This window comes from Pelobates fuscus, chromosome 11 (genome assembly GCF_036172605.1).
Source record: "Pelobates fuscus isolate aPelFus1 chromosome 11, aPelFus1.pri, whole genome shotgun sequence".
NCBI classification, from domain to species: Eukaryota; Metazoa; Chordata; class Amphibia; order Anura; family Pelobatidae; genus Pelobates; species Pelobates fuscus.
In genome coordinates, this window is record NC_086327.1 from 92,710,879 (window position 1) to 92,732,268 (window position 21,390).

At 45.7% G+C, this 21,390-nt stretch overlaps 2 protein-coding genes across 6 annotated transcripts in view; both read left to right on the forward strand.

Moving 5' to 3' along the window:
- GPR153 (G protein-coupled receptor 153) overlaps positions 1–21,390 on the forward strand; it is a 506,259-nt gene that overhangs the window by 308,127 nt on the left and 176,742 nt on the right. The gene's annotated exons all lie outside the window — the stretch shown is intronic.
- ACOT7 (acyl-CoA thioesterase 7) overlaps positions 1–21,390 on the forward strand; it is a 209,738-nt gene that overhangs the window by 186,582 nt on the left and 1,766 nt on the right. The window lies entirely within an intron of this gene.

Genomic DNA, 21,390 nt, shown 5'->3' on the forward strand with positions numbered 1-21,390 from the left:
GCCTTAAGAAATGCTTTCCTATAGACTGATTTGAATGCGCGCATGCGCATTCAGCACTGACGTCGGAAGAGGGAGGAGATTTCCCCAGCACAGAGGGAGCCCGGCGCTGGAGAAAGGTAAGTGATTAATCCCCCCTTCAGCCCGGCGGGAGTGGGACCCTGAGGGTGGGGGGTACCTAAAGACCCTATGTTGCCTGGAAAACGGAACACTGCAGTCACCAAGACCATTTTATCTCAATGAAGTGGTCTGGGTGCAGTGTCCCCTTCCTCTTAACCCTGAAATGTAAAACATAGCAGTTTTTGAGAAATTGCAATGTTTACTTTGCAGGGTCACATCCACCACTAGTGGCTGTCAGGAGGCTTCTATGGGTGAAGAGAGCTAAACTGCGCCAAGGAAGTCTAGGCATTGGATAAAGGTAATTATGAAGGGGGTTTTAACCCTTTATACACTGAACTGGTCTAGTACCACAGCAACAGCAAAACTGGGACACTATAACATTAGGAATAAAGATTTGCATTTCTAACGCTACAGTGTTTCTTTAAATGTAATTTAGAATAAGAACATTGTGTTTTATTTTCTGACCGATTTCTAAACATATGGGTTGTATTTTAAAGACACATTACTGTGGGTATCATTGCTCAGAAGCTCTGTGATACACTTGGAAACATCAACAACATGAAGCTCCCAGAATAGAGGCATTAGGATAGAAAGAGGAATTTGGGTCCAAAATAGGGCCTCTCACTCCTAAATACAGACTGTTGAGATGTATGGACCAATACTACAAGGCTTAACCCCTTAAGGACCAAACTTCTGGAATAAAAGGGAATAATGACATGTCACACATGTCATGTGTCCTTAAGGGGTTAAAGGACCACTATAGGCACCAAGACCACTTCAGCTCAATGAAGTGGTCTGGGTGCCAGGTCCCCCTAGTTTTAACCCTGCAGCTGAAAACATAGCAGTTTCAGAGAAACGGCTATGTTTACATTGCAGGGTTAATCCAGCCTCCAGTGGCTGTCTCCCTGACTAGAGACCGCTTCCGCACTTATCTGTAAATCGCACTTATCTGACGTCCTCACGGAGTCCAGCGTCAGATAAGATCCCCATAAGAAAGCATTGAGTAATGATTTCCTATGAGCGGGTTTGAATGCGCGCATGCCTCTGGCCATGCATGCACATTCGGCTCCACTCGGAAGCTGACGTCGGCGCGGTAGGAGAAGTCACTAGCGCCAAGGGAGCCCGGCTCTGGACTAAGGTAAGTGGCTGAAGGGGTTTTAATCCCTTCAGCGCCAGGGGAGGGGAGCTCTCCAAGTGCCTATAGTGCCAGGAAAATGGGTTTGTTTACCTGGCACTATAGGATCCCTTTTAAAAATTACTTGCAATTACAAGTCTGGAGACTACATGGCACTCTCACCAGGGGTGAATTTCAAAATTTTGAGCCTTGCTTATTACTATAGTGTGTTTTCCATCTTTTCTTACCAAGGTTTGATGGGCAGCATTGAAACACTGGCTTTTGTTTTGGTATGATGATTAGTGCTGAGACACTGATCTTCTATGTTTTGCTGACTACCGTGACCTACACTGATTCTGTCTTGCTAAACATTTTCACAATTGTGTGGGTTTTCATTTTGCTTATGTGAATTCACATGTACAATTATTATGCAATAAAATTAATATCATAATACAATTATACTGCAAAAAGAAAATGAAAGAAGTAAAACAAAATATATAAACCGTTCTAGGCAGTTATAGAAGTATAGTGTTGGAATTAATACTCTGTTAAATGTCTACTGCTAAATATGTATGGCCTTCGATAAAAATAGCATATCACACTTCCAGGTGTGTCAGAATGGTTAATGAAGAATTTTAATGTTTTGAGCTTGTTTGAAATCATTATAAAGGGAATAGGCTGGAAACACACGTTAAGTAATTCAGTGTCTGGTTGAGATGTTTTCTAAAGTCGTTCTATATGAAACACTATTTATTCCATTGTAAAGTTAGTTCTATTTCTACATTTATGTTTTCAAGCTAGGTAAATGCCTTAGAGATAGTTCCATGCATCAGTTAGAGAGGTTGCAAATTTCAGGATTCACTTAAAAGAACACTAGCGTCACCCAGATCATTTAATCTCAATGAAGTATTCTGTGTGTAGTGTCCTGTTACACCTGCAATGTAAAACATTGTAGTTTTCGAGAAACTGCAATGTTTACATTGCAAGATTAAGTCCATTTCTAGTGGCTGTCAGTAAGACCACCATTAGAGGCCCTACTGCAGCACTAGAACAAGTGAAACTGATGCAAAAGCCCCATAGGAAAGCATTGCTTTGGTCCCCAATGCTCCTGTATAACGGGCATTGGATTGGACCTTGACGAAGAAGACCATGTCATATCCATGATGTCGCAGGAGGTGGAGAAGTAAGGAATCTTAGCATTGGAAAAATACATTTATAAAATGTTATTATTAAAAGTAAAACATTTGTAATTTTTTCATTTGTCATTTTATTTTTTTGATGCACCTAGGGAAGAGGGGCTGAAAAACAAAGAGTAGGGATACTGTAGCGTTAAGAATACAGATTTGTGTTCCTAGCTCTATAGTGTTTCTTTGAGGAACTTTTCAAAGGGACTTTTTATATAGGCAGTATGTTTTTTTTGTTTTGTTTTTTTTTGTTTTTTTTTGGACAGCCAAAAACCAAAGCACATTACAGGTGAAGCACAGAAATACAAAAACATGTTTTGTATTCTGCAAGATGTAGTCACATCCTTAATCGTAGTACAATAGTTAGAGATGGTATGAATTTTGAGGTTAAAGTTGGTACCAGAAATAGTGTTTGTGCTCTGCTTCCACATATTAGTTCACTTTCTGTGAGAAACCAGCTGTGAGGCTACCATTTTGTATTTTCTAAGTTCTCAATAACAAAGACCAATGTGGGTCAAAATAAATTGAAAAGAATACAATAGAATCCCTTAACAGCATTAGTCATGACATAGGGTCATGACATAGGTTGCGTTGTAATTAAAGTTGGAGCGCTAGCTGAGGAATTCTCGTTCCATGAGTTTGTGTCCCGCCATGAGGCCGCTTACCCACCCTCCTCCAGTGGTTACCTAGTCCCCCAGTTCCGTCCAGGGAGGCCATATGTTTTCAAAGCAATGTGTGGTGTTATGTAGAATCACCGTAAGTTTGTCCATTAAGTAATTTTATTTGATTGTCTGTGCTTCTTTCGGCATGCCAGGCATAGCGTGTTCCAACCATTTAGCAGCTAAGGAATTTGAGTTTTTAATTTACCTAACTTGGCTTTTCTAGACCAGTAGAAATTGGTGAGCATCCGTGCACACGTATTTCTTTCATGAAATTACAGTTTATGTTCTGTGTAAGGAAGTTATGGTTTACAATTACACAAAACAGCTCTTCCAAAGCCCACTGGTCTGTATTAGAGAAGTAACCACATTCTCCATTAACAGAAAAGCACAGGTTGTACTGACTAATGGAACTGGAGGACTGCAATTAACGCACTTATAAAGATAAGGACAAGATAATGGTATGTTGAATGGGATGGATAATACTGTGTTGGCTTCTGAAGAATTTCGAGGGATAATGCTTGTTTAACGTTTGATTTAAGTCACGAAAGGCTAAAAATTGTTGAAGGGAAAATAGTGATCGCTGTAAATAGTAAAGCTAAATTGTTCAATTAATTATTTAATTATATTGTATGTGAGAATCAGCCATCATTGTATAAATTATTTAATGAGCAATGTAATATTCATTCATTCACGGTAAAATGTAGGACGTAACAGAAGTTTGCTACCCAAGACATGTTGTAATGGATGCTAAATGTCTGAGCTGATCTAGCCACTGTCCGGTTGGTCCAAATGAACCTGACGTGATAATCCTTGGCCATGTTATAGTCTAGTGTAGCCATTCCATCTCTGACATGGCAGGTGGTTGTGAAATACATTCCTATCCCATGATACTTAGCCAACCTAAAGCCTAGCTAAGCATCATGGGAGTATAATTCACAATTTTTTCCCATGACTTAGTGTAACTTGTTTGGCGTACATAAAAGCTACAGATGTCTACTGATACAAGTCAAATTGTGTAGACACTACAAAGAGAAATTTAAAGAGAAATGGAAGTATGCATCAAATTTGAAATTCAAATTCAGGAATCTGTCTGTGCAGTGTTTCAGCTCCAGTTATTTGCACTTGAGTTTTGGAGGCTAGTTAAGCCCTCAGCACACGTGACTTTGGAAGCCCGGAACTCTGTTCTGGACAGCCAAATGTCTATTCTAATTGTATTTTACATCTGTGTCAGCCTGCACTGCATGCTGGCAACAGATGTAATCTGATTCTCCACTTTTGTAGCATTTGGCAGGGGTGTACCTAAAGAATAATGGTAATACAGTATTATTCATTTTAAAAAATGAAAACATTTATAACATTTGGAGTCAGTGGGGGAACTACAGAGGTCGCTGAGGCTGCAAGTTTGACCAGGCCACTGTATTTCTCTTGTCACAGGGGGCCCAGGAGCTGGCTGACCAAGGTAGAGTAGGCACCTGCTTAGCAGGACAGCAGGTACCTAATGTGCCAAAATATACTGGTGTGTTCTTGCTCTTCCAACACTCTCCCTCATGCCCTATGGAGTTGCATGGATACGGAATATGACATCACTCTGGCCCCGTCATAAGTAAGCAGTATGCAAGGGAGTGGTGAGGAAGAGCAGGAAGATTACAGGAGCCACTGGACACCAGGGAGAAGATCCCTGCTGGACACCAGCTCGAGGACCCACGCCAGCTCTCCCAAAAGCAGGGAAGCTGGATGGGCAATACATAAAATTAATTTCTTGGGTTTGTGTGCAAGAATGTGTAAATGTGTGTGTGTGTGTCTGTCACTGAGAGGGTGTGGCTCTAAGTGAGGGTGTGACTGTCAGCGAGTGTGTTGCAAATCAGTGAAAATGTGTGTGTCTGTCAGTGAGTGTGTGTTCGTTAAACAGTGTGTATGTCATTGAGTGTATGCCAGTTTATGTATATCGGTAAGAGCATAAGGGGGCCTTTTCTGATTCCCTTTTATTCCAGAAGTGTGGTCCTTAAGGGGTTAAAGAGAAGACATTTTGTGAACCTGATTATAGACAATGTAAGTTTTAGTCCATGCAATCATTGTACAATATGATAGTACCAATCTAGGTATTTTTGTAGGCATTGTATAGCAACATTTAAAGTAGCCTTCTGGGAATTCTCTTGAATCTTCAATTAATTTCTCCGGGCTGCATAAGTGGTCATTTGACAACCATCTGCTCGAGGCTATATATTGCTTTTGACATGATCCACTGCAATTCTTTACCTTGTTCTTTACCTTGCCAACTGTATCTTCTTAGTTAACTCTTTTGGTAGTTGATTTGAAGAGACTTAGTTTCTGTTTACTCAATATTTTTAATGGAACATTCTAATTTTGAAAACCGATTTTTCAAAATTGACAATTTTATGTAACAAAACTTAGTATGAGACATAGAAATAGGCTGACATATAGAAGGTTATTAAAATTATGCTGCAAATTTGCAGTCTACAGATTTATTTATTTACTTACCTGGAATCCAGTTTAGGGTGAAGCTGCCAGCTCTTCCACGCCCCTTTTTGACGTCAATCAGGGCCTCATGTTGTCCAATCACAGGCTTCTCATAGAGAAGCCTGTCATTGGACAGTTTCACTTGCTCAGAGCGCATACACTCAACTTGATCCAGTGAGGAAGACTGGGAGAGTGGATGTAGGGAATTTACTTTTTAAATGAGCAATTTGTTTGTGGAGGCGAGGAGGAGGAGGGAAAAATGATTCCCTTTGCAGGCACTGCTGTGCTTGCTGACAATTTTATGCACTAACATTTGGAAGCCCAGGTTATTGGTGCCGGGGGTGTAACTAGCCCCCAGCACACAAGTGCAGATTACTCTATGCTTTCAAAAGAAATGCTGCACATACAGATTCCTGTCACCATGACCAATGCAAATTACTAAAGTTGTCATGGTGGTTGAAGTAACCCTAATATTGCTAATTTTTCAAAATGTTCTATGACATGAGTGTAACAAACTTTGTTTGCTCTTATCTTCTAATCTGTAATTTATATCTTAATTTTAACTTTTTAAAATGTAAAAATATTTTTGTGTTTTGTAAATTTGACAGCTGGGTTTCATGGGTATCATCTTTATTGACGTGATGGTTTCCTCTGATCATTGTGTTACTCCACACTTTTTGTGCTATATTACTGGTTGGGTTCCGTACAAGGTATAAACAAGGTGACTCAATTGTTCTGTTATCACATTATATTACAATCAGTCAATCAATCCAATTTGCTTAACAGCTTCACACTCTGTTTCAATGTTACCTTCGGCTAAATGGAAGAGGGGAAACAGGGGCTAAGCCAGGAAATATGACATTGGCTTCCATTCATTTGTCTAAACTCATTCCAACTATGATTCTATATAGAATCATAACTTGCACTGGTGGGTGGTTATGAACCAATTCTGGAATCCACTCTTTTCCTAATCATATATCATGTATACTTTACCTATAAATTATAACGTTTTATGCCTTTTTTAATCCGTTGTTTCATAGATAGTAAAAAAAAAATTGGATTGAGAAAGGCATGATTTATTATCTATAAAAAAAAACCAAAAAAAAAAAAACACAGTTTTGTACAGAAATTATCGTTTTACATGACATCTGTATTCCCCCCTTCTGGTTTCACAGAAGTGGGATAGAACACATTATGTGTGTGTCAAATATTTCCCAACTCATTATTCAACCCGAGATAAGATATGAACTCCTTCACTTATAAAAATAAATAAAAAAATACACACCATACACACCATTCTTCACATGTAGACAGAACTTTAGCGTAAAAAAGGATTATTTTCTGGTATATTTATCACTTAAAGTGTATTTCTTAGTCATTCTGGTGTTTTTTAAGGGAAATTTAAAATGCAAGCATACATCCGTAGCTAAGCCTACATAATGCTTAGGCAAAACATGAAACACACAAAATGTGGACATCACAAAACCCTATTGAAAGCAGGATTAGGAGTCTTTTGTAAATATGTAATAAATTGGGATTAAAAGCTTTGGATTTTTATGAATGCATTTGTTTTCAGTGAGTATTTCAGTTTTCACATTTCCTGGGCTTTTGTAAGTATTGTGTAGATTATATGCACACATCCCACTTGTGGGTATATACACTAAATCATGTGTTGTAGTGAATTAAAACTCACTTGAACAGCAATTCCAAAATCTATTCCAAGAACTATTTCTTCAAAATCATTTGACTCAAGGTTAATCACTGGCCAGAACAAAGGAGTTACATTTTGATTGAGATCACAAGTCAATATTCAGGAAATAAACTGCAAGGTCAAGGGGTTCAAACAGCTCCCCTCCCGAAAATGTGTGACTTAAAGGGGAACTGTGACTCCATTGAGTAAAACATTGTGTGACAAACACTCTCTTTTCTACAGACATTTGCCACAAACTCCTGGAGGAGTGTGGAAGCTGGCCTCCTGCCCATCGACTCTGTGAGAGCAATCACATAGCCCCTGGGTGCTTGATCCGCCAGGGTAGGGCTGCCTGGGCTGTCAGGCAGTCCTCCCGAAGCGTATCGCGGTGGAGGTGATTAAAGCAGACCTCCAGGGGCTCAAAGCTGTTATGGCGTTTTATGCCGCCGCAACGGATTTAAAGCCCAGTTAATGCGGGACAGCATAGAACGCCATAACAGCATTAAGGGGTTAATCTCTTGGCTTTGCCAGATATCCAACATGTACATTTTAAAGAGACCAAGCTTTCAGGGTAATTCATAAGATGTTTTTGTAGCTGTAAGCATTCATGATGCTTGAGAAATGTAATATGTGTGTTTTAACAGCAGACTAATATTGTGCAAAGGGACTGGACATTCGGGACACACCAGAGTGCAGAATTAGTCATTTTTCTACACTAATTAAAGGGAAACTATAGGCTAGGAATACAAACTTCTATTGCTAGCACTATACCACCCTATAGTGCCCCCCCACTCATGCAGCCCCTCCCCCCCCCCCCCCCCGCAGCGCAAAACCCTTCTGTCACTTACATGGATCCAGCGCCAATGTCCCTCTGCGCTGGGTCAGGCTCCACCTTTGCTCCTCTGCGGCAAGCGGTGCAAGCGCATTATGACAGCCTTATAGGAAAGCATTATATAATGCTTTCCTATGGGGTTTTGGATGACACTTGATGTCCTACACCTAACAACCAGGAAGTCCCTCTAGTGTTTGTGTGATAGACAGACACTAGAGGTGGAGTTAACCCTGCAATGTGAATTATTTCAGTTTCTCAATAACTGCAATAATTACAATTGCAGGGTTAAGCGGCCGGGGACACTGCACTCAGACAACTTCAATACGCTGAAGTGGACTGGGTGCCTATAGTGTCCCTTTAATAAATTATAAATGAACAATGGATCCATTAAAAGACAACGCTGATGCTGGAATATCACCACCACCACCTCCATCATTAAAAATTAATTACCTAATTAAATAATGAATGGTTTGCTTTGCGGCCTCCATTTGGAAACCAAAGTATTCAATATCAAGATACACAAATTGTTGAATTTTGTATAAAATACACAACTTATACCTTGGAAGAATTTGTAGAAGTCCATATGATGTTGATATTAAATATCTATTTAACGGGGAGTAATATTTTTTTATATTTCTTGTTTTTATATATCCTGGGGTATAGATGGTATTTACCCAATCAGTAGTATCCATGTGATCAACGTTGGTAAAAGGAAAGGCTGAGCAGAGTTAGTTTGGCATAGATTTTATTAAAGACACGGAGGCTCATATTATGCATAACTCTTTCTTTATTTCCTCAGCAGCAAAGATAGAGGAATATAAATATTGTCAAAAAAATGAAAGAAAAACTGTATAGGCATAACGGGTAGCCAATCACATGGTAGAGGAAGTGGCTATATAAGTCCTGTGTCTCCCACAATCCCCCTCTTTCTTTGCTGCTTCCTCAGACAGATAAGTACTTTTGTTCTCTCTGACTCAAATTTGATGATCGTTTATTTGTATGATATTTCATTGTATAATATTTACGATTGTTTAATTATCTGTTACCACTAGCGTTCCCCCTGGGACCCCCTTGGTGCTTTTCTCCCCCTACCCGGGGATTTCTGTAACCTGTCTGTTCTATCCCCCTCGTGCTCCCGCACGACTCCCGGCTCTGTGCTTTTGCCGCAACGGCTCTGTTGTCGACCGCGGCTGCGCACGCATCCCTCCCCGCTCGCGGGCGGGCTCGGCGGATCGGGTGCACGAGCCCCTTCCCCCGCCGGGTGCCCAGTCGCGTGCGCCTTCCCTCACGTGCGGCGGCCATCTTGGGCGGACCTCGTTCCTTCCCCTGTGCTGCCGTGCGGTCACCTTTGCTTTGCCGGGTCCCCTGGGAACGCTAGACGGTCTGTGTGTTTCGTTTTCTGTGGGTTACTCAACCCTTTTGCTCTTCTTCCACCTTAGTGTCACTTAGCAGTATTTAATTGCCCACTGCCACTTGCAGCATGCAGGATAGGGAGGATGGGCCTGCGGGTCCCCCTGGGGACTTCCGCTCAGACAGCGCTGAGGGCGCTATGGCCTCCCAAGAATTTCAGGCCATGCTGGAAGCCACTATGGCCTCCTCCATTCAGAAGGCTATTGCCTCGGCCATGGGAGCTGTTACTACTTCATTCTCACAATCGATGCACTCCCTGGTTTTGCCTACTCTGGCCTCCCCCGCCCCTACGGGCGTGGGGTCCCCCTCCCCTGCTCAGACTGTGCCTGGAGCCCGTAAGGCGAAGGCCAAGTCTAAACACGTCGGCTCCCACTCCTCGATGCAGGTTTTACCTGCCATGACTGACACGCTTGAGGCGGTCACAGATGGCGCGCACCCCACGCGCAAAAGAGCCCCTGGCCGGGCTAAAAAGGCTAGATTATGGAAACGGGCTAGAGCCCTTGATGATGGGTCGGATACCGACCGGAGTGTGGAGGAGGAATCCGACTATATGGAGTATGACTCCTTTGGTGATGACGATGTGTCTGGCGAGGATTTGCCCCTTACGGGCGCTAACCCATCAGAGCCCTCCGCCAAGACCCGGGGTCCAGTCTTAGGCCCCTCCGGGGTTGACGACACTATTCTTGATCCTCAGGGTAACCCCCTGTTCGACCCAGACGACCTACGCCACCCCCGGTCCGCTGAATGGGTTCCCCCGGATCATATTGCCCAGTATGTGGCCAAACGTATCCGCACACCCCTTTCCAAAGAAGGCCGCAATAAGCTGCGGGCCGAATGCCCTCGCCCTTCTCTCCCGGGCGCCGCGGGTAAAACACCAGATATTGACCCACAGATTGCCCAGTTCCTGGGTAAGTCGGGCTGGAAGCCCAAAAAGGGCCTTGACAATTCCCTGAAGGGATGCCAGGACAAGATCCTGGACACACTAGGGCCCCTCTCGAAGCTTTATGAGCTTCTAGATACTGCTAAAACTGGGGATTCAGTTTTGGACGTGGACGTGGCCATTGGTTGGGTCCAACGGGCCATATGCTTGCTGGGAAACGCCAATACGGCGATATCTGCGGAGAGACGTAAGGCGATATTACTAAAAATCGACCCTAAACTGGCCACTATGACTGTGGCGGAGCCTGACCCGACTGAAGAGGGTTTACTGTTTGGCACCTCCTTCGTTAAAGACATGGGGTCGTATGTCAAGACCTTCACGGCCATTGACAAGGCGCAGGCGAGCATGAAGCGTGTGTTCGCGCCTAAGGTTTTTGGAGGGGCCGGGCGTAACAGGAACCGTCCACCCGGCCGGGGTTTCCGAGGCGCATTTCGCGCTACCAGAGGTTCCTTCTTTCCCTCCCGGGGATTTCAGGACCAAAGAACCCCTCCTTTCTTCCCAGCCAGAGGTCGGGCTTGGGGCTCCAGATACCCCCGCAGCGGTGCCACCAGCAGACGTCCTTACGGTGAGTACCCTTTCTTCCCCTCCCGTTCAGGTAGCAGGGAGACTGGCCTTATTTTACCGAGAGTGGGCACAGCTCACCTCGGATGCTTGGGTTCTGCAGTGTGTAAAGGGGTATCGCCTAGATTTTGTTTCAATGCCTGTCCAGTTCTACTCCCCCAGAGAACTGTCCCTTCCACGGGAACAAGACGAGATGATCTCCGCGGAGGTCAGAGAGATGCTCTCCAAGGGCGCTATAGAGGAACTGCCGTTCGCCGCCAAGGGCTTTACGAGCAATCTGTTCCTGGTGCCCAAGAAAGGAGGCGGAGTTCGCCCTGTAATAAATCTTCGTCCCCTCAACGCCTTCCTACGTTACCAGCACTTCCAGATGGAAGGTATTCACTGCCTCAGGGACCTTCTGCGCCAGTCGGACTGGCTCGCCAAACTAGACCTGAAGGACGCCTACTTCACGGTCCCCATTGCTCTAGAATTCAGAGATTATCTCCATTTCACATGGCACGGGCGGCGTTGGCGTTTCACCTGCCTGCCTTTCGGTCTCTCTTCGGCCCCTTGGTGCTTCACCAAGCTTCTGAAGCCTGTGGTGGCGTTCCTCCGTACCCGAGGGGTTCGCCTCATTGTTTACCTGGACGACATTCTGATTTTGTCCCAATCGAAGGAGGATCTCCTTCTACACCTAGAATGGACTACCACCCTGCTACAGAAGTTGGGTTTCCTGATCAACTGGGACAAATCGGTCCTAGATCCCGCCCAGTCCATAGAATTCCTGGGGTTCAGAGTGGACTCCGTCCAACAGTTCCTGTTCCTACCAGGTTCCAAAGTGAAAACCATTCAGAAGGAGATTCGAAGAGCTCTGCGCGTCGCAGACTTGTCCATCAGACAGCTGGCGAGAGTAATTGGCCTTCTCGCGGCCTCTATTCAGGCTATCTTCCCGGGCCCACTACACTACCGGGCCCTCCAGCGACTCAAAGGGTCACACCTTCGGTCAGGTCACTCCTACGAGTCTCGGATACGCTTGGACGCAGAGTCCAGAGACGAGTTGGTGTGGTGGCTAGCACACATGGAGGCGTGGAATGGGAGAGCCATCTTCGGCTCCATCCCGGACGTGGTGATCGAATCAGATGCCAGCTTACACGGCTGGGGTGCTCGTTGTGGCGACGTTTCCACAGGAGGCAGATGGTCCGACGTGGAGAAATCATTGCACATCAACTGCCTAGAGCTCCTGGCTGGAGCTTTCGCGATCCGCAGTCTTACCCCAGGACGGGCGAATTGCTGCGTTCTCCTCAAGATGGACAATGTATCAGCGGTCCGCTACATAAACCACCTGGGGGGTACGAAGTCCAAGATGTTGGCAATTCTGGCGAAAGACTTCTGGCAATATTGCCTCTCCAACAACGTCTCGGTGACAGCGGAACACATCCCGGGACTAGACAATTCGGGAGCAGATTGGAATTCCAGACACTTAAGAGACTCTGGAGATTGGCGTCTACACACTTCGGTGTTCCGGAGCCTGGACATGTTGTGGGGAAAGTTCCAGATGGACCTGTTCGCATCTCGTCTGAACACTCAGCTGCCGAAGTTCTTCAGCTGGAGGCCGGATCCGGCAGCGGTGGCGACCGATGCCTTCCTTCAAGACTGGCCAAGGGGCCTGCTATACGCATTCCCTCCATTCAACATGATAGCTCGCACGATCTCGAAATTGGTTCGCCACGACTGTTGTGTAGCGTTAATCACCCCGCTTTGGAGATCTCGACCATGGTTTCCCCGCTTGATGGAGTTGTCGATCGATTATCCTCGGTTGATTCCAATCTTCCAGGACCTCCTTCTGGACCCGGATGGGAACCCGCACGAACTAGTATTGCAACGCCAGCTACCACTGATAGCATGGTTCCTTTCAGGGGACCTTGGATTGTCCCAGACGTTCCGCAGACAACTCTCCTACTCCTCGATAACGCTTGGGCCCCAGGCACTCGAACCGCCTATCGGGCTTCATGGAGATCGTGGTCTGGTTGGTGCTTGGAACGGGCAGTGGATCCCGTATCTGCCCCTTTGCCTTTGATCCTCGAGTTTCTCACGTCCCTGTTTGACTCGGGCAAGGCGTACCGCACGATTAACCTCTCCCGCTCGGCCATCTCGGCCGGACACAAGGGTTTGGATGGTTCCCCTGTCGGCAGGCATCCTTTTGTGTGTCGTCTTCTCAAGGGTATCCGCCTTGCGCGCCCTCCTCGGCCTCGCTTCTCTGCCTTTTGGGACGTTAACATTATGTTGCAGTTTCTCTCCTCTTGGTACCCTAATCAGGAGCTGTCTTTGAAACGCCTGTCATCCAAGCTGGTGATGTTACTCTGTTTGATCTCTTGCAAGAGGGTCTCCGACGTCAGGGCCATGGATTGGGACGCCATTGCATTCACCCCTGAAGGTGTTACTTTTGATATATCCAGGAGGACTAAATCTGCATCCAAGTCCTTTTCGTATCCCAGGTTTCCTGGCTGTCCGGCGCTCTGCCCGGTGGATTGCCTCAGAGTTTATCTGGATGTCACGAGTTCCCTTCGCTCTGCTGATCTCCACGAATTGTTCGTATCTTTCAAGTCGCCTTATCGACCGGTTTCTACACCTACCCTGGCACGTTGGATTCGGGAATTATTATCCTCTGCGGGTATAGACACCTCTGTGTTTACGCCCCATTCTGTACGGGGAGCGATGGCTTCTAAAGCCTCCTCGGTCGGATGTCGTCTGGAGGATATCATGAGGGCGGCAGATTGGTCCAGTGAATCGACTTTTAGAGATTTTTATTTCAGACCTATTGAACACATCGCATCTCGGATAGTTGCACAGCTTTGAACTTGCATAATATGAGCCTCCGTGTCTTTAATAAAATTCCCAGATTTTACTAGTAACATGACGTAAAGTCATGATTTTATTAAAGACACGGAGGCGAGTATTATTCCCTCCCGCCCTCCCGGTGTGGAATGGGGATACGAGATGCTTGAGACTCTACGGATTTGTTCTTGTTCAATAGGTATGTATTGATTATGTATTGATTAGGTATTGATTATGTATGTTTATTTATATGATTGGATGGTTTGATACATCTTTTATGTTCACTAAATTATTTATCCTTTGTATTTCAGAATCCAGCTTCCTTGTTTGTGACTCATTATGATGCTGTTTGGTAAGTCTACAGTTTTGAGTCTGGAAATTACCATATTTCTCTGTCTTTTCTAGCTTGATGTTGTCGCATTGTTCCTGTCTCCTGTGCTGATCAAGTAGGACATCGTTTCTTCTTACCTGGTCTTCGGTTTTCGCAAGAAAGAGGGGGATTGTGGGAGACACAGGACTTATATAGCCACTTCCTCTACCATGTGATTGGCTACCCGTTATGCCTATACAGTTTTTCTTTCATTTTTTTGACAATATTTATATTCCTCTATCTTTGCTGCTGAGGAAATAAAGAAAGAGTTATGCATAATACTCGCCTCCGTGTCTTTAATAAAATCATGACTTTACGTCATGTTACTAGTAAAATCTGGGAATTTCTGTTGCCCTCTGAGCAATTTTACTGCGTATAGAGATATCACTTTACAAATAGGTCTCACTGTCACTTATTACCTGGATGAATTCCTGGAGTTTCAGTAATGAAAGAAAAACATGGCAATTCTTCACATAATTAGTTAACACTCTGAACCTAAAGGTGATCAGTGCTTATACGATATATCTCTGGCAAGCTCTACCTAACTTCATTTAGCCGTCGTGACTACAAAATGCAGGATAGAATAAATGTAGCAGGATTTGACAAATTACTTCAGTATGAACAGAAAAATATTCTCCCCTGGCTTCAGACAGCTCCATAGTTTTCTTTATTACCATCATTACATTTGTATTGGCACTGTAATAGTACATATTTCTTTATACCTCTCAGAAACAGGTAATTTGAAACATCTATTTTTTTGCAGTGTTTGTCTTTAAAACAGTGCAGAAAATGATTCATTTGAAGCCAAGGTTTTATATGACTTTATTAATATACAACATTTTCTTTTCTTTTTAAATTTTTAACTAATTGCACAGTAACGCATTTTAGCAAATTTAAATGAAACCTCAGTGTTACAAATCGTGTAAAAAAAAAAAAATGAAGTTGTTATGGTTCCACAAGGTCCCTGGCGCTGGCTTACCTTTAGGGGTTAAACCGGTCACAAATGGTTTAATCCCAAAGCCCAGTATCCAGTGCCCAATCTCAATATCCCAATTCCAGTATCCAGTGCCCCCTGTTCAGAATCTTTAAAGAGGTAGCCTTGGCCAGGGGTGCCACCCATTTTGACTGGCAGTTCATATTATACTGTCAGCGGTCAGCCAACCATAGGGTGAGAATGTCAGCTGATGCTCCGAGACAATCACTGGCACTCAAAGCTTCTCAATGATTCCCTCCTTTGCCCAGTATAGTGGCTGTGCATAGAAGAGACAGGAGAACGCTGATGGGAACCTTGGGAGCATCTTTGATGTGAATCCATCCCAAATCAGTCATTTTTAAGGCAAGACTTTGCCCAGGGACTCCTGTCCTCAAAATAACTTCATTGAGATGAGGTTGTTTTAAAAGAAGATAGTCCCATAAGTCAGAATATGTTAGAGTGGTCATTAAATATACAGTTTGGCCGCAGTCCCTGATCCTTTTGCCTTGCAGCAATGGCCCTGCCAATAGGCATTCTGTGATGGTTTTAGACATTCAGTGTGTGCGTGATCTTACCAAATAAAGGGTTATGACTAAAGAGGGCTAGAAGTGGTTTCTCCCAAAATGCAATATTATGACAGATTACTACTAACTGAACTACAAAATAATACACAGCAAGCTATATGGCAGTGATGGCGAACCTTTTTGAGCCCGAGTGCCCAAACCGCAATACATGCCAACTTTTTTTTCCTTAAAGTGCCAACACGGCAATTGCGTGTGTGTGTGGGGGGGGGTGCGTGTGTGTGTGTGTGTGTGTGTGTGTGTGTGGGGTGCGCGTGTGGGGGGGTGCGCGTGTGGGGGGGTGCGCGTGTGGGGGGGTGCGCGTGTGGGGGGGTGCGCGTGTGGGGGGGTGCGCGTGTGGGGGGGTGCGCGTGTGGGGGGGTGCGCGTGTGGGGGGGGTGCGCGTGTGGGGGGGGGTGCGCGTGTGTGGGGGAGGGTGCGTGTGTGGGGGAGGGTGCGCGTGTGTGGGTGTGTGGGGGGGGTGCTGGGTGTGTGTGGGGGTGCGCGTGTGTGGGGGAGGGTGCGTGTGTGCGGGAGGGTGCTGTGTGTGTGTAAATGAGGGGTGCTGTGTGGGTGTGTGGGGGGGGGGGGTGCTGGATGTGTGTGGGGGGGTGCTGGATGTGTGTGGGGGGGTGCTGGGTGTGTGTGGGGGGGGGTGCTGGGTGGGTGTGTGTGGGGGGGTGCTGGGTGTGTGTGGGGGGGTGCTGGGTGTGTGTGGGGGGGTGCTGGGTGTGTGTGTGTGGGGGGGTGCTGGGTGTGTGTGTGTGTGGGGGGGGTGCTGGGTGTGTGTGGGGGGGGTGCTGGGTGTGTGTGTGGGGGGGTGCTGGGTGTGTGTGTGGGGGGTGCTGGGTGTGTGTGTGGGGGGTGCTGGGTGTGTGTGGGGGGGGTGCTGGGTGTGTGTGGGGGGGTGCTGGGTGTGTGTGTGGGGGGTGCTGGGTGTGTGTGTGGGGGGGTGTGTGTGTGTGGGGGGTGCTGGGTGTGTGTGTGAGAGGGGTGCTGTGTGTGTGTGTGAGAGGGGTGCTGTGTGTGTGTGTGAGAGGGGTGCTGTGTGTGTGTGTGGGACGGGTGCTGTGTGTGTGTGTGTGGGACGGGTGCTGTGTGTGTGTGTGAGAGGGGTGCTGTGTGTGTGTGGGAGGGGTGCTGTGTGTGTGTGGGACGGGTGCTGTGTGTGTGTGTGTGGGACGGGTGCTGTGTGTGTGTGTGTGGGACGGGTGCTGTGTGTGTGTGTGGGACGGGTGCTGTGCTGTGTGTGAGAGGGGTGCTGTGCTGTGGGGGGTAGGGATACTGTGTGTGGGGGAGTAGGGGTACTGCTGGGGGGTAGGGGTTTTTCTGGGGGTAGGGGTACTTCTGGGGGTAGGGGTACTTCTGGGGGGGTAGGGGGGTACTTCTGGGGGGTAGGGTGGTGCTGGGGGGGGTAGGGTGGTGCTAGGGGGGGTAGGGTGGTGCTAGGGGGGGTAGGGTGGTGCTAGGGGGGGTAGGGTGGTGCTAGGGGGGGTAGGGTGGTGCTGGGGGGGGTAGGGTGGTGGTGCTGTGGTGGGTAGGGGTGGTGCTGTGGTGGGTAGGGGTGGTGCTGTGGTGGGTAGGGGTGGTGCTGTGGTGGGTAGGGGTGGTGCTGGGGGGTAGGGGTGGTGCTGGGGGGTAGGGTTGGTGCTGGGGGGTGGGGTGGTGCTGTGGTGGGTAGGGGTGCTGCTGGGGGGGTAAGTTGCTGCTGGGGGGGTGGGGTGGTGCTGTGGGGGGTAGGGTGCTGCTGGGGGGGTGGGGTGGTGCTGTGGGGGGTAGGGTGCTGCTGGGGGGGTGGGGTGGTGCTGTGGGGGGTAGGGTGCTGCTGGGGGGGTGGGGTGGTGCTGTGGGGGGTAGGGTGCTGCTGGGGGGTGGGAGGGTGCTGTGGGGGGTAGGGGTGGTGCTGTGGGGGGTAGGGGTGGTGCTGTGGGGGGTAGGGGTGGTGCTGGGGGGGTGGGAGGGTGCTGCTGTGGGGTAGGGGTGGTGCTGTGGTGGGTAGGGTGCTGCTGTGGGGGGTAGGGTGCTGCTGGGGGGTGGGGTGGTGCTGTGGGGGGTAGGGGTGGTGCTGTGGGGGGTAGGGGTGGTGCTGTGGTGGGTAGGGTGCTGCTGGGGGGGTAGGGGTACTTCTGGGGGGGTAAGGGTGGTGTGTTAGTATCCCACCCCCCTCCTTCTTACCTTCAATGAAGGGGGGGGGAACACAGCCATCCCTGGTGGTCCGGTGGTGGTAAGTACTGCAGGGGGAGGGATCTGTGTAGCAGCTCCCCCTGTCCTCCCGCGCGATGCTGTGTGGAGTGTTGCCATGGTAACGCTCGGCAACGCTCCACACAGCATCGCGCGGGAGGACAGGGGAGCTGCTACACAGATCCCTCCCCCTGCCTCCCGACCCGGAAGCAGAAGCAGAATAGGCGCCTGCCGTTTCGGGCAGGCAGGCACCTATTCTGCAGTGATAGCGGACCTGTGGCCGCGTGCCCACAGAGAGGGCTCGGCGTGCCACCTGTGGCACGCGTGCCATAGGTTCGCCATCACTGCTATATGGCATATAATCTTTTCATGAACTAAATAAGGGACAGTTTTCCTTAAAAAAAAAAAGGGGGGGGGCAGAGTTTGTATTAAATAAGAGGGAAATCAACCCACACGCTACCCATATAGACTGAGAATGTACCCTAACCCTGGGGAACTCACCTATGCTCTAAGGTGTTAAGCTAGATCACTAACGCAGTCAGCAATAAAATAGACCGCACGACCCTATGAGTGACTGGATTCACAAGGCATCAAACCTACATTACGGTCTGAATTTAGCTTGATTAACGGGCGGACGAGTGCATGCATACCCTCTTTTCTGCTAGCCACACGAACCAGAGTGACCTACACGATTCACCACTTATTACAAAATATGCAATGTTAAATGAAGCCATGCTGTTAACCTTAAGATTTGTTGCTATAACGCTGGTCTGAGCTGTCGTGACAATGCCAGATTGTTTGTAATTTTGTGCACAACAAAAATAAAGAATATATAAAAAAAAAAAAGAGGAAAATATAGAAAAGGGCTAGATTTTTAATTTAAAGAAACGCTCATTTGTAAGGAATTGCCTTTTTGTAGTGGTTATTTTACATATTTTCTGAGAAATCAAACAAGAATTGTGATACCTTAAGACCATATTACCAGGCAAACAATATTGCACCGAGTATCCATACTAAAACAATGAATAATTCATCAGCTGCTAACCTACCCAAAATCAATATCATTCAAAAAGATTGAAGCTGGGAAAAAATTTTTTTGTTTTTTTCTTTCTTTTTGTTACTAGATTTCCAATTATTATAAAACCAGAAGTTAATATTGCAGTGCCAGGAAATATTGGCTTAATTTATCAAACAGATGTTACTATTTGGCTTTAAGGCATTAAATGAAGCAGTACCTTTCCCCTGAAGAGACATGATAAGGAGAAACTGTGTTCCAAGCGATTATTGTATTACTCATATCTTGTGTGGCTGTTTTCATGACCACGTCTACACAAACATTTTGCTGTTGATTATGTAGATGCATTTTACATAACATTCTATAATGTAAAACTGTTTATTTATCCCATACTGAAGGGTCATGGACTATATAACAAATCAATAAACCAGTTTGATCAATATACAACAAAGTCATCAATTGGTCCTCGAGCATGAGACCTTTTCGAGAACCTAAATATTGATTATCATGATCAAAAATAGAATAAATTATTGATTTGTTATAAATCCTGTAACTGCTCATCCATCTGATATGATCACCAATTTGGATTTGAACCGAGGCACTGCATAATGTGTTCATTTTGTAGCTGCTGTAAATGTTTTCTATAGCAAGTCCATATTTATTACATTTATGTATCTGCATTTTCTATATATCCTCTATACTTGCTCTTGCTCATTTTTTTTTTAGATTTACATACCTCCCAATTAAACAAATGAAAAAAGAGGGACACGTTCATTTTAGGGGTGGGGCAGTTCTAAATTTATTTGGGTGAGTTACTAATAACACTATATGAAAGTAAAATGTCATTATGAACAAAGAGAATGTACTTTATCGATACAGACTAATTTTTAAACACATGTGTTGTAGTTTAAAGGCACATTGTTGAGAGTATTATTGATGTGAAGCTCTGTTATATAGTCAGAAATATCAAAAATATGCTCTTATAAAAGAGGAACATTAGGATAGAAAAGAGGAACAGATGGATTTGGGTCCAAAATAGGGACTGTGCCCCCGAAAAAGCGACACTCGGGAGGTATGTATTTATAACTTTCACTTGTGTAAAGCGTCTGTTTACCATCTGTTCTGTTGTTTTAACCTCTATATGGCTGAGCAGTTTTTTGTGTGTTAGTTACTTTAATTGCCAAGAATATGCTTGTTTGTCTTGACATATGAATCATATTCCCCCTATATTACATACATACATACAGTATGCTTGCTATACAGCTATAGCTTATAAGTGTATAATTACGTTTTTGACATAGTTTTATAAAAGGAGTGGGGGGGGGGGGGGGGGGGGGCACACATCAGAAAACTCAAACATACAAAGCAAACCAAAATATAAAAATGAATATTGAATAGTACATATATGGGAAAAGTGCAGAAGTTAAGAGGTTGGGGCATTTTCTACCCATTGAGGGTATGCAAGGGAGAACTTTTCTTTTTTTATTACATTGTATGTTTTTTTTAATGTATAAGAGTTTGTTTTATTTCTCGTCATGTACACTACAGTTTTTAATAGAACTATAACGCACTCTAAAATAAATGATTCACAACTCAGCTTTCCAAAGGTGCTTGTCTCTTGTTCAAGTGTATTGTTAAACTGTTAATTATGCCAAAGTACACTTTGAAGAAACCTTTTGAGGTTTTGAAATCATTGCAGAATCAAATTTATTGTGAAATATAAAATTGCAACTTTCGCAAATTTTTTACATACCGCAGTTCTAGTAAGTGTATCTCAATTTTCTTGATAAATTTGTCTGTCACACAATCCCATTTCCACTCTGGCTTGAAGGCTGCCAGGGCCCAAACTATAACCTAGCACTGATGGGGATTCAAAAACTTCATGAGACTGTAAACCAGACTGGAATACAAGCACATCAACCTTCAACTGGAGGTTGCCTGTCCCCCTTGTCATCGAGGAAGGTGCTCTTGGAGGATAGGACCTGTAAGGTCAAGACTTTTGGAACCTACTCTCCTTAGAGCCACAGGAACACCTTTTAAATGTACCCGAACCAACCAGAACTTGGATCTCATTCCCAGATTGGAGATTGGTTGTGACCCAGAGGAATATTAACACCCTGTCACTTGGGCAAGGTCTTTCCAATTTAGGCTCAGTTTGGACAATGGAGACTTGGGATGATGAGCTATCCAGACACACATAATGTGTGAGGGTGCTGTCCATGGAAAGGGGGCTTCCATGGGGCCTATGCACCACAGTCACGTGTCTGGAAGGACACAGTGGGGAGTTCATCATATTAACCCATACTAAAGGAATTACAATGCCAGACTGAGTGGTGCTGGGGTGGGGATTGTGGCAAAGTTTGTGTTGTATGGAGGACTCTCTGGAGGAGCAATTCACATTTGACCTGTAAAAATAGACGTGCCGAGTGTCCAAATAAGAAGTTAATTTCACCCTGTATCTTAAGTCTTGATTAATGTATTGGGGAAAG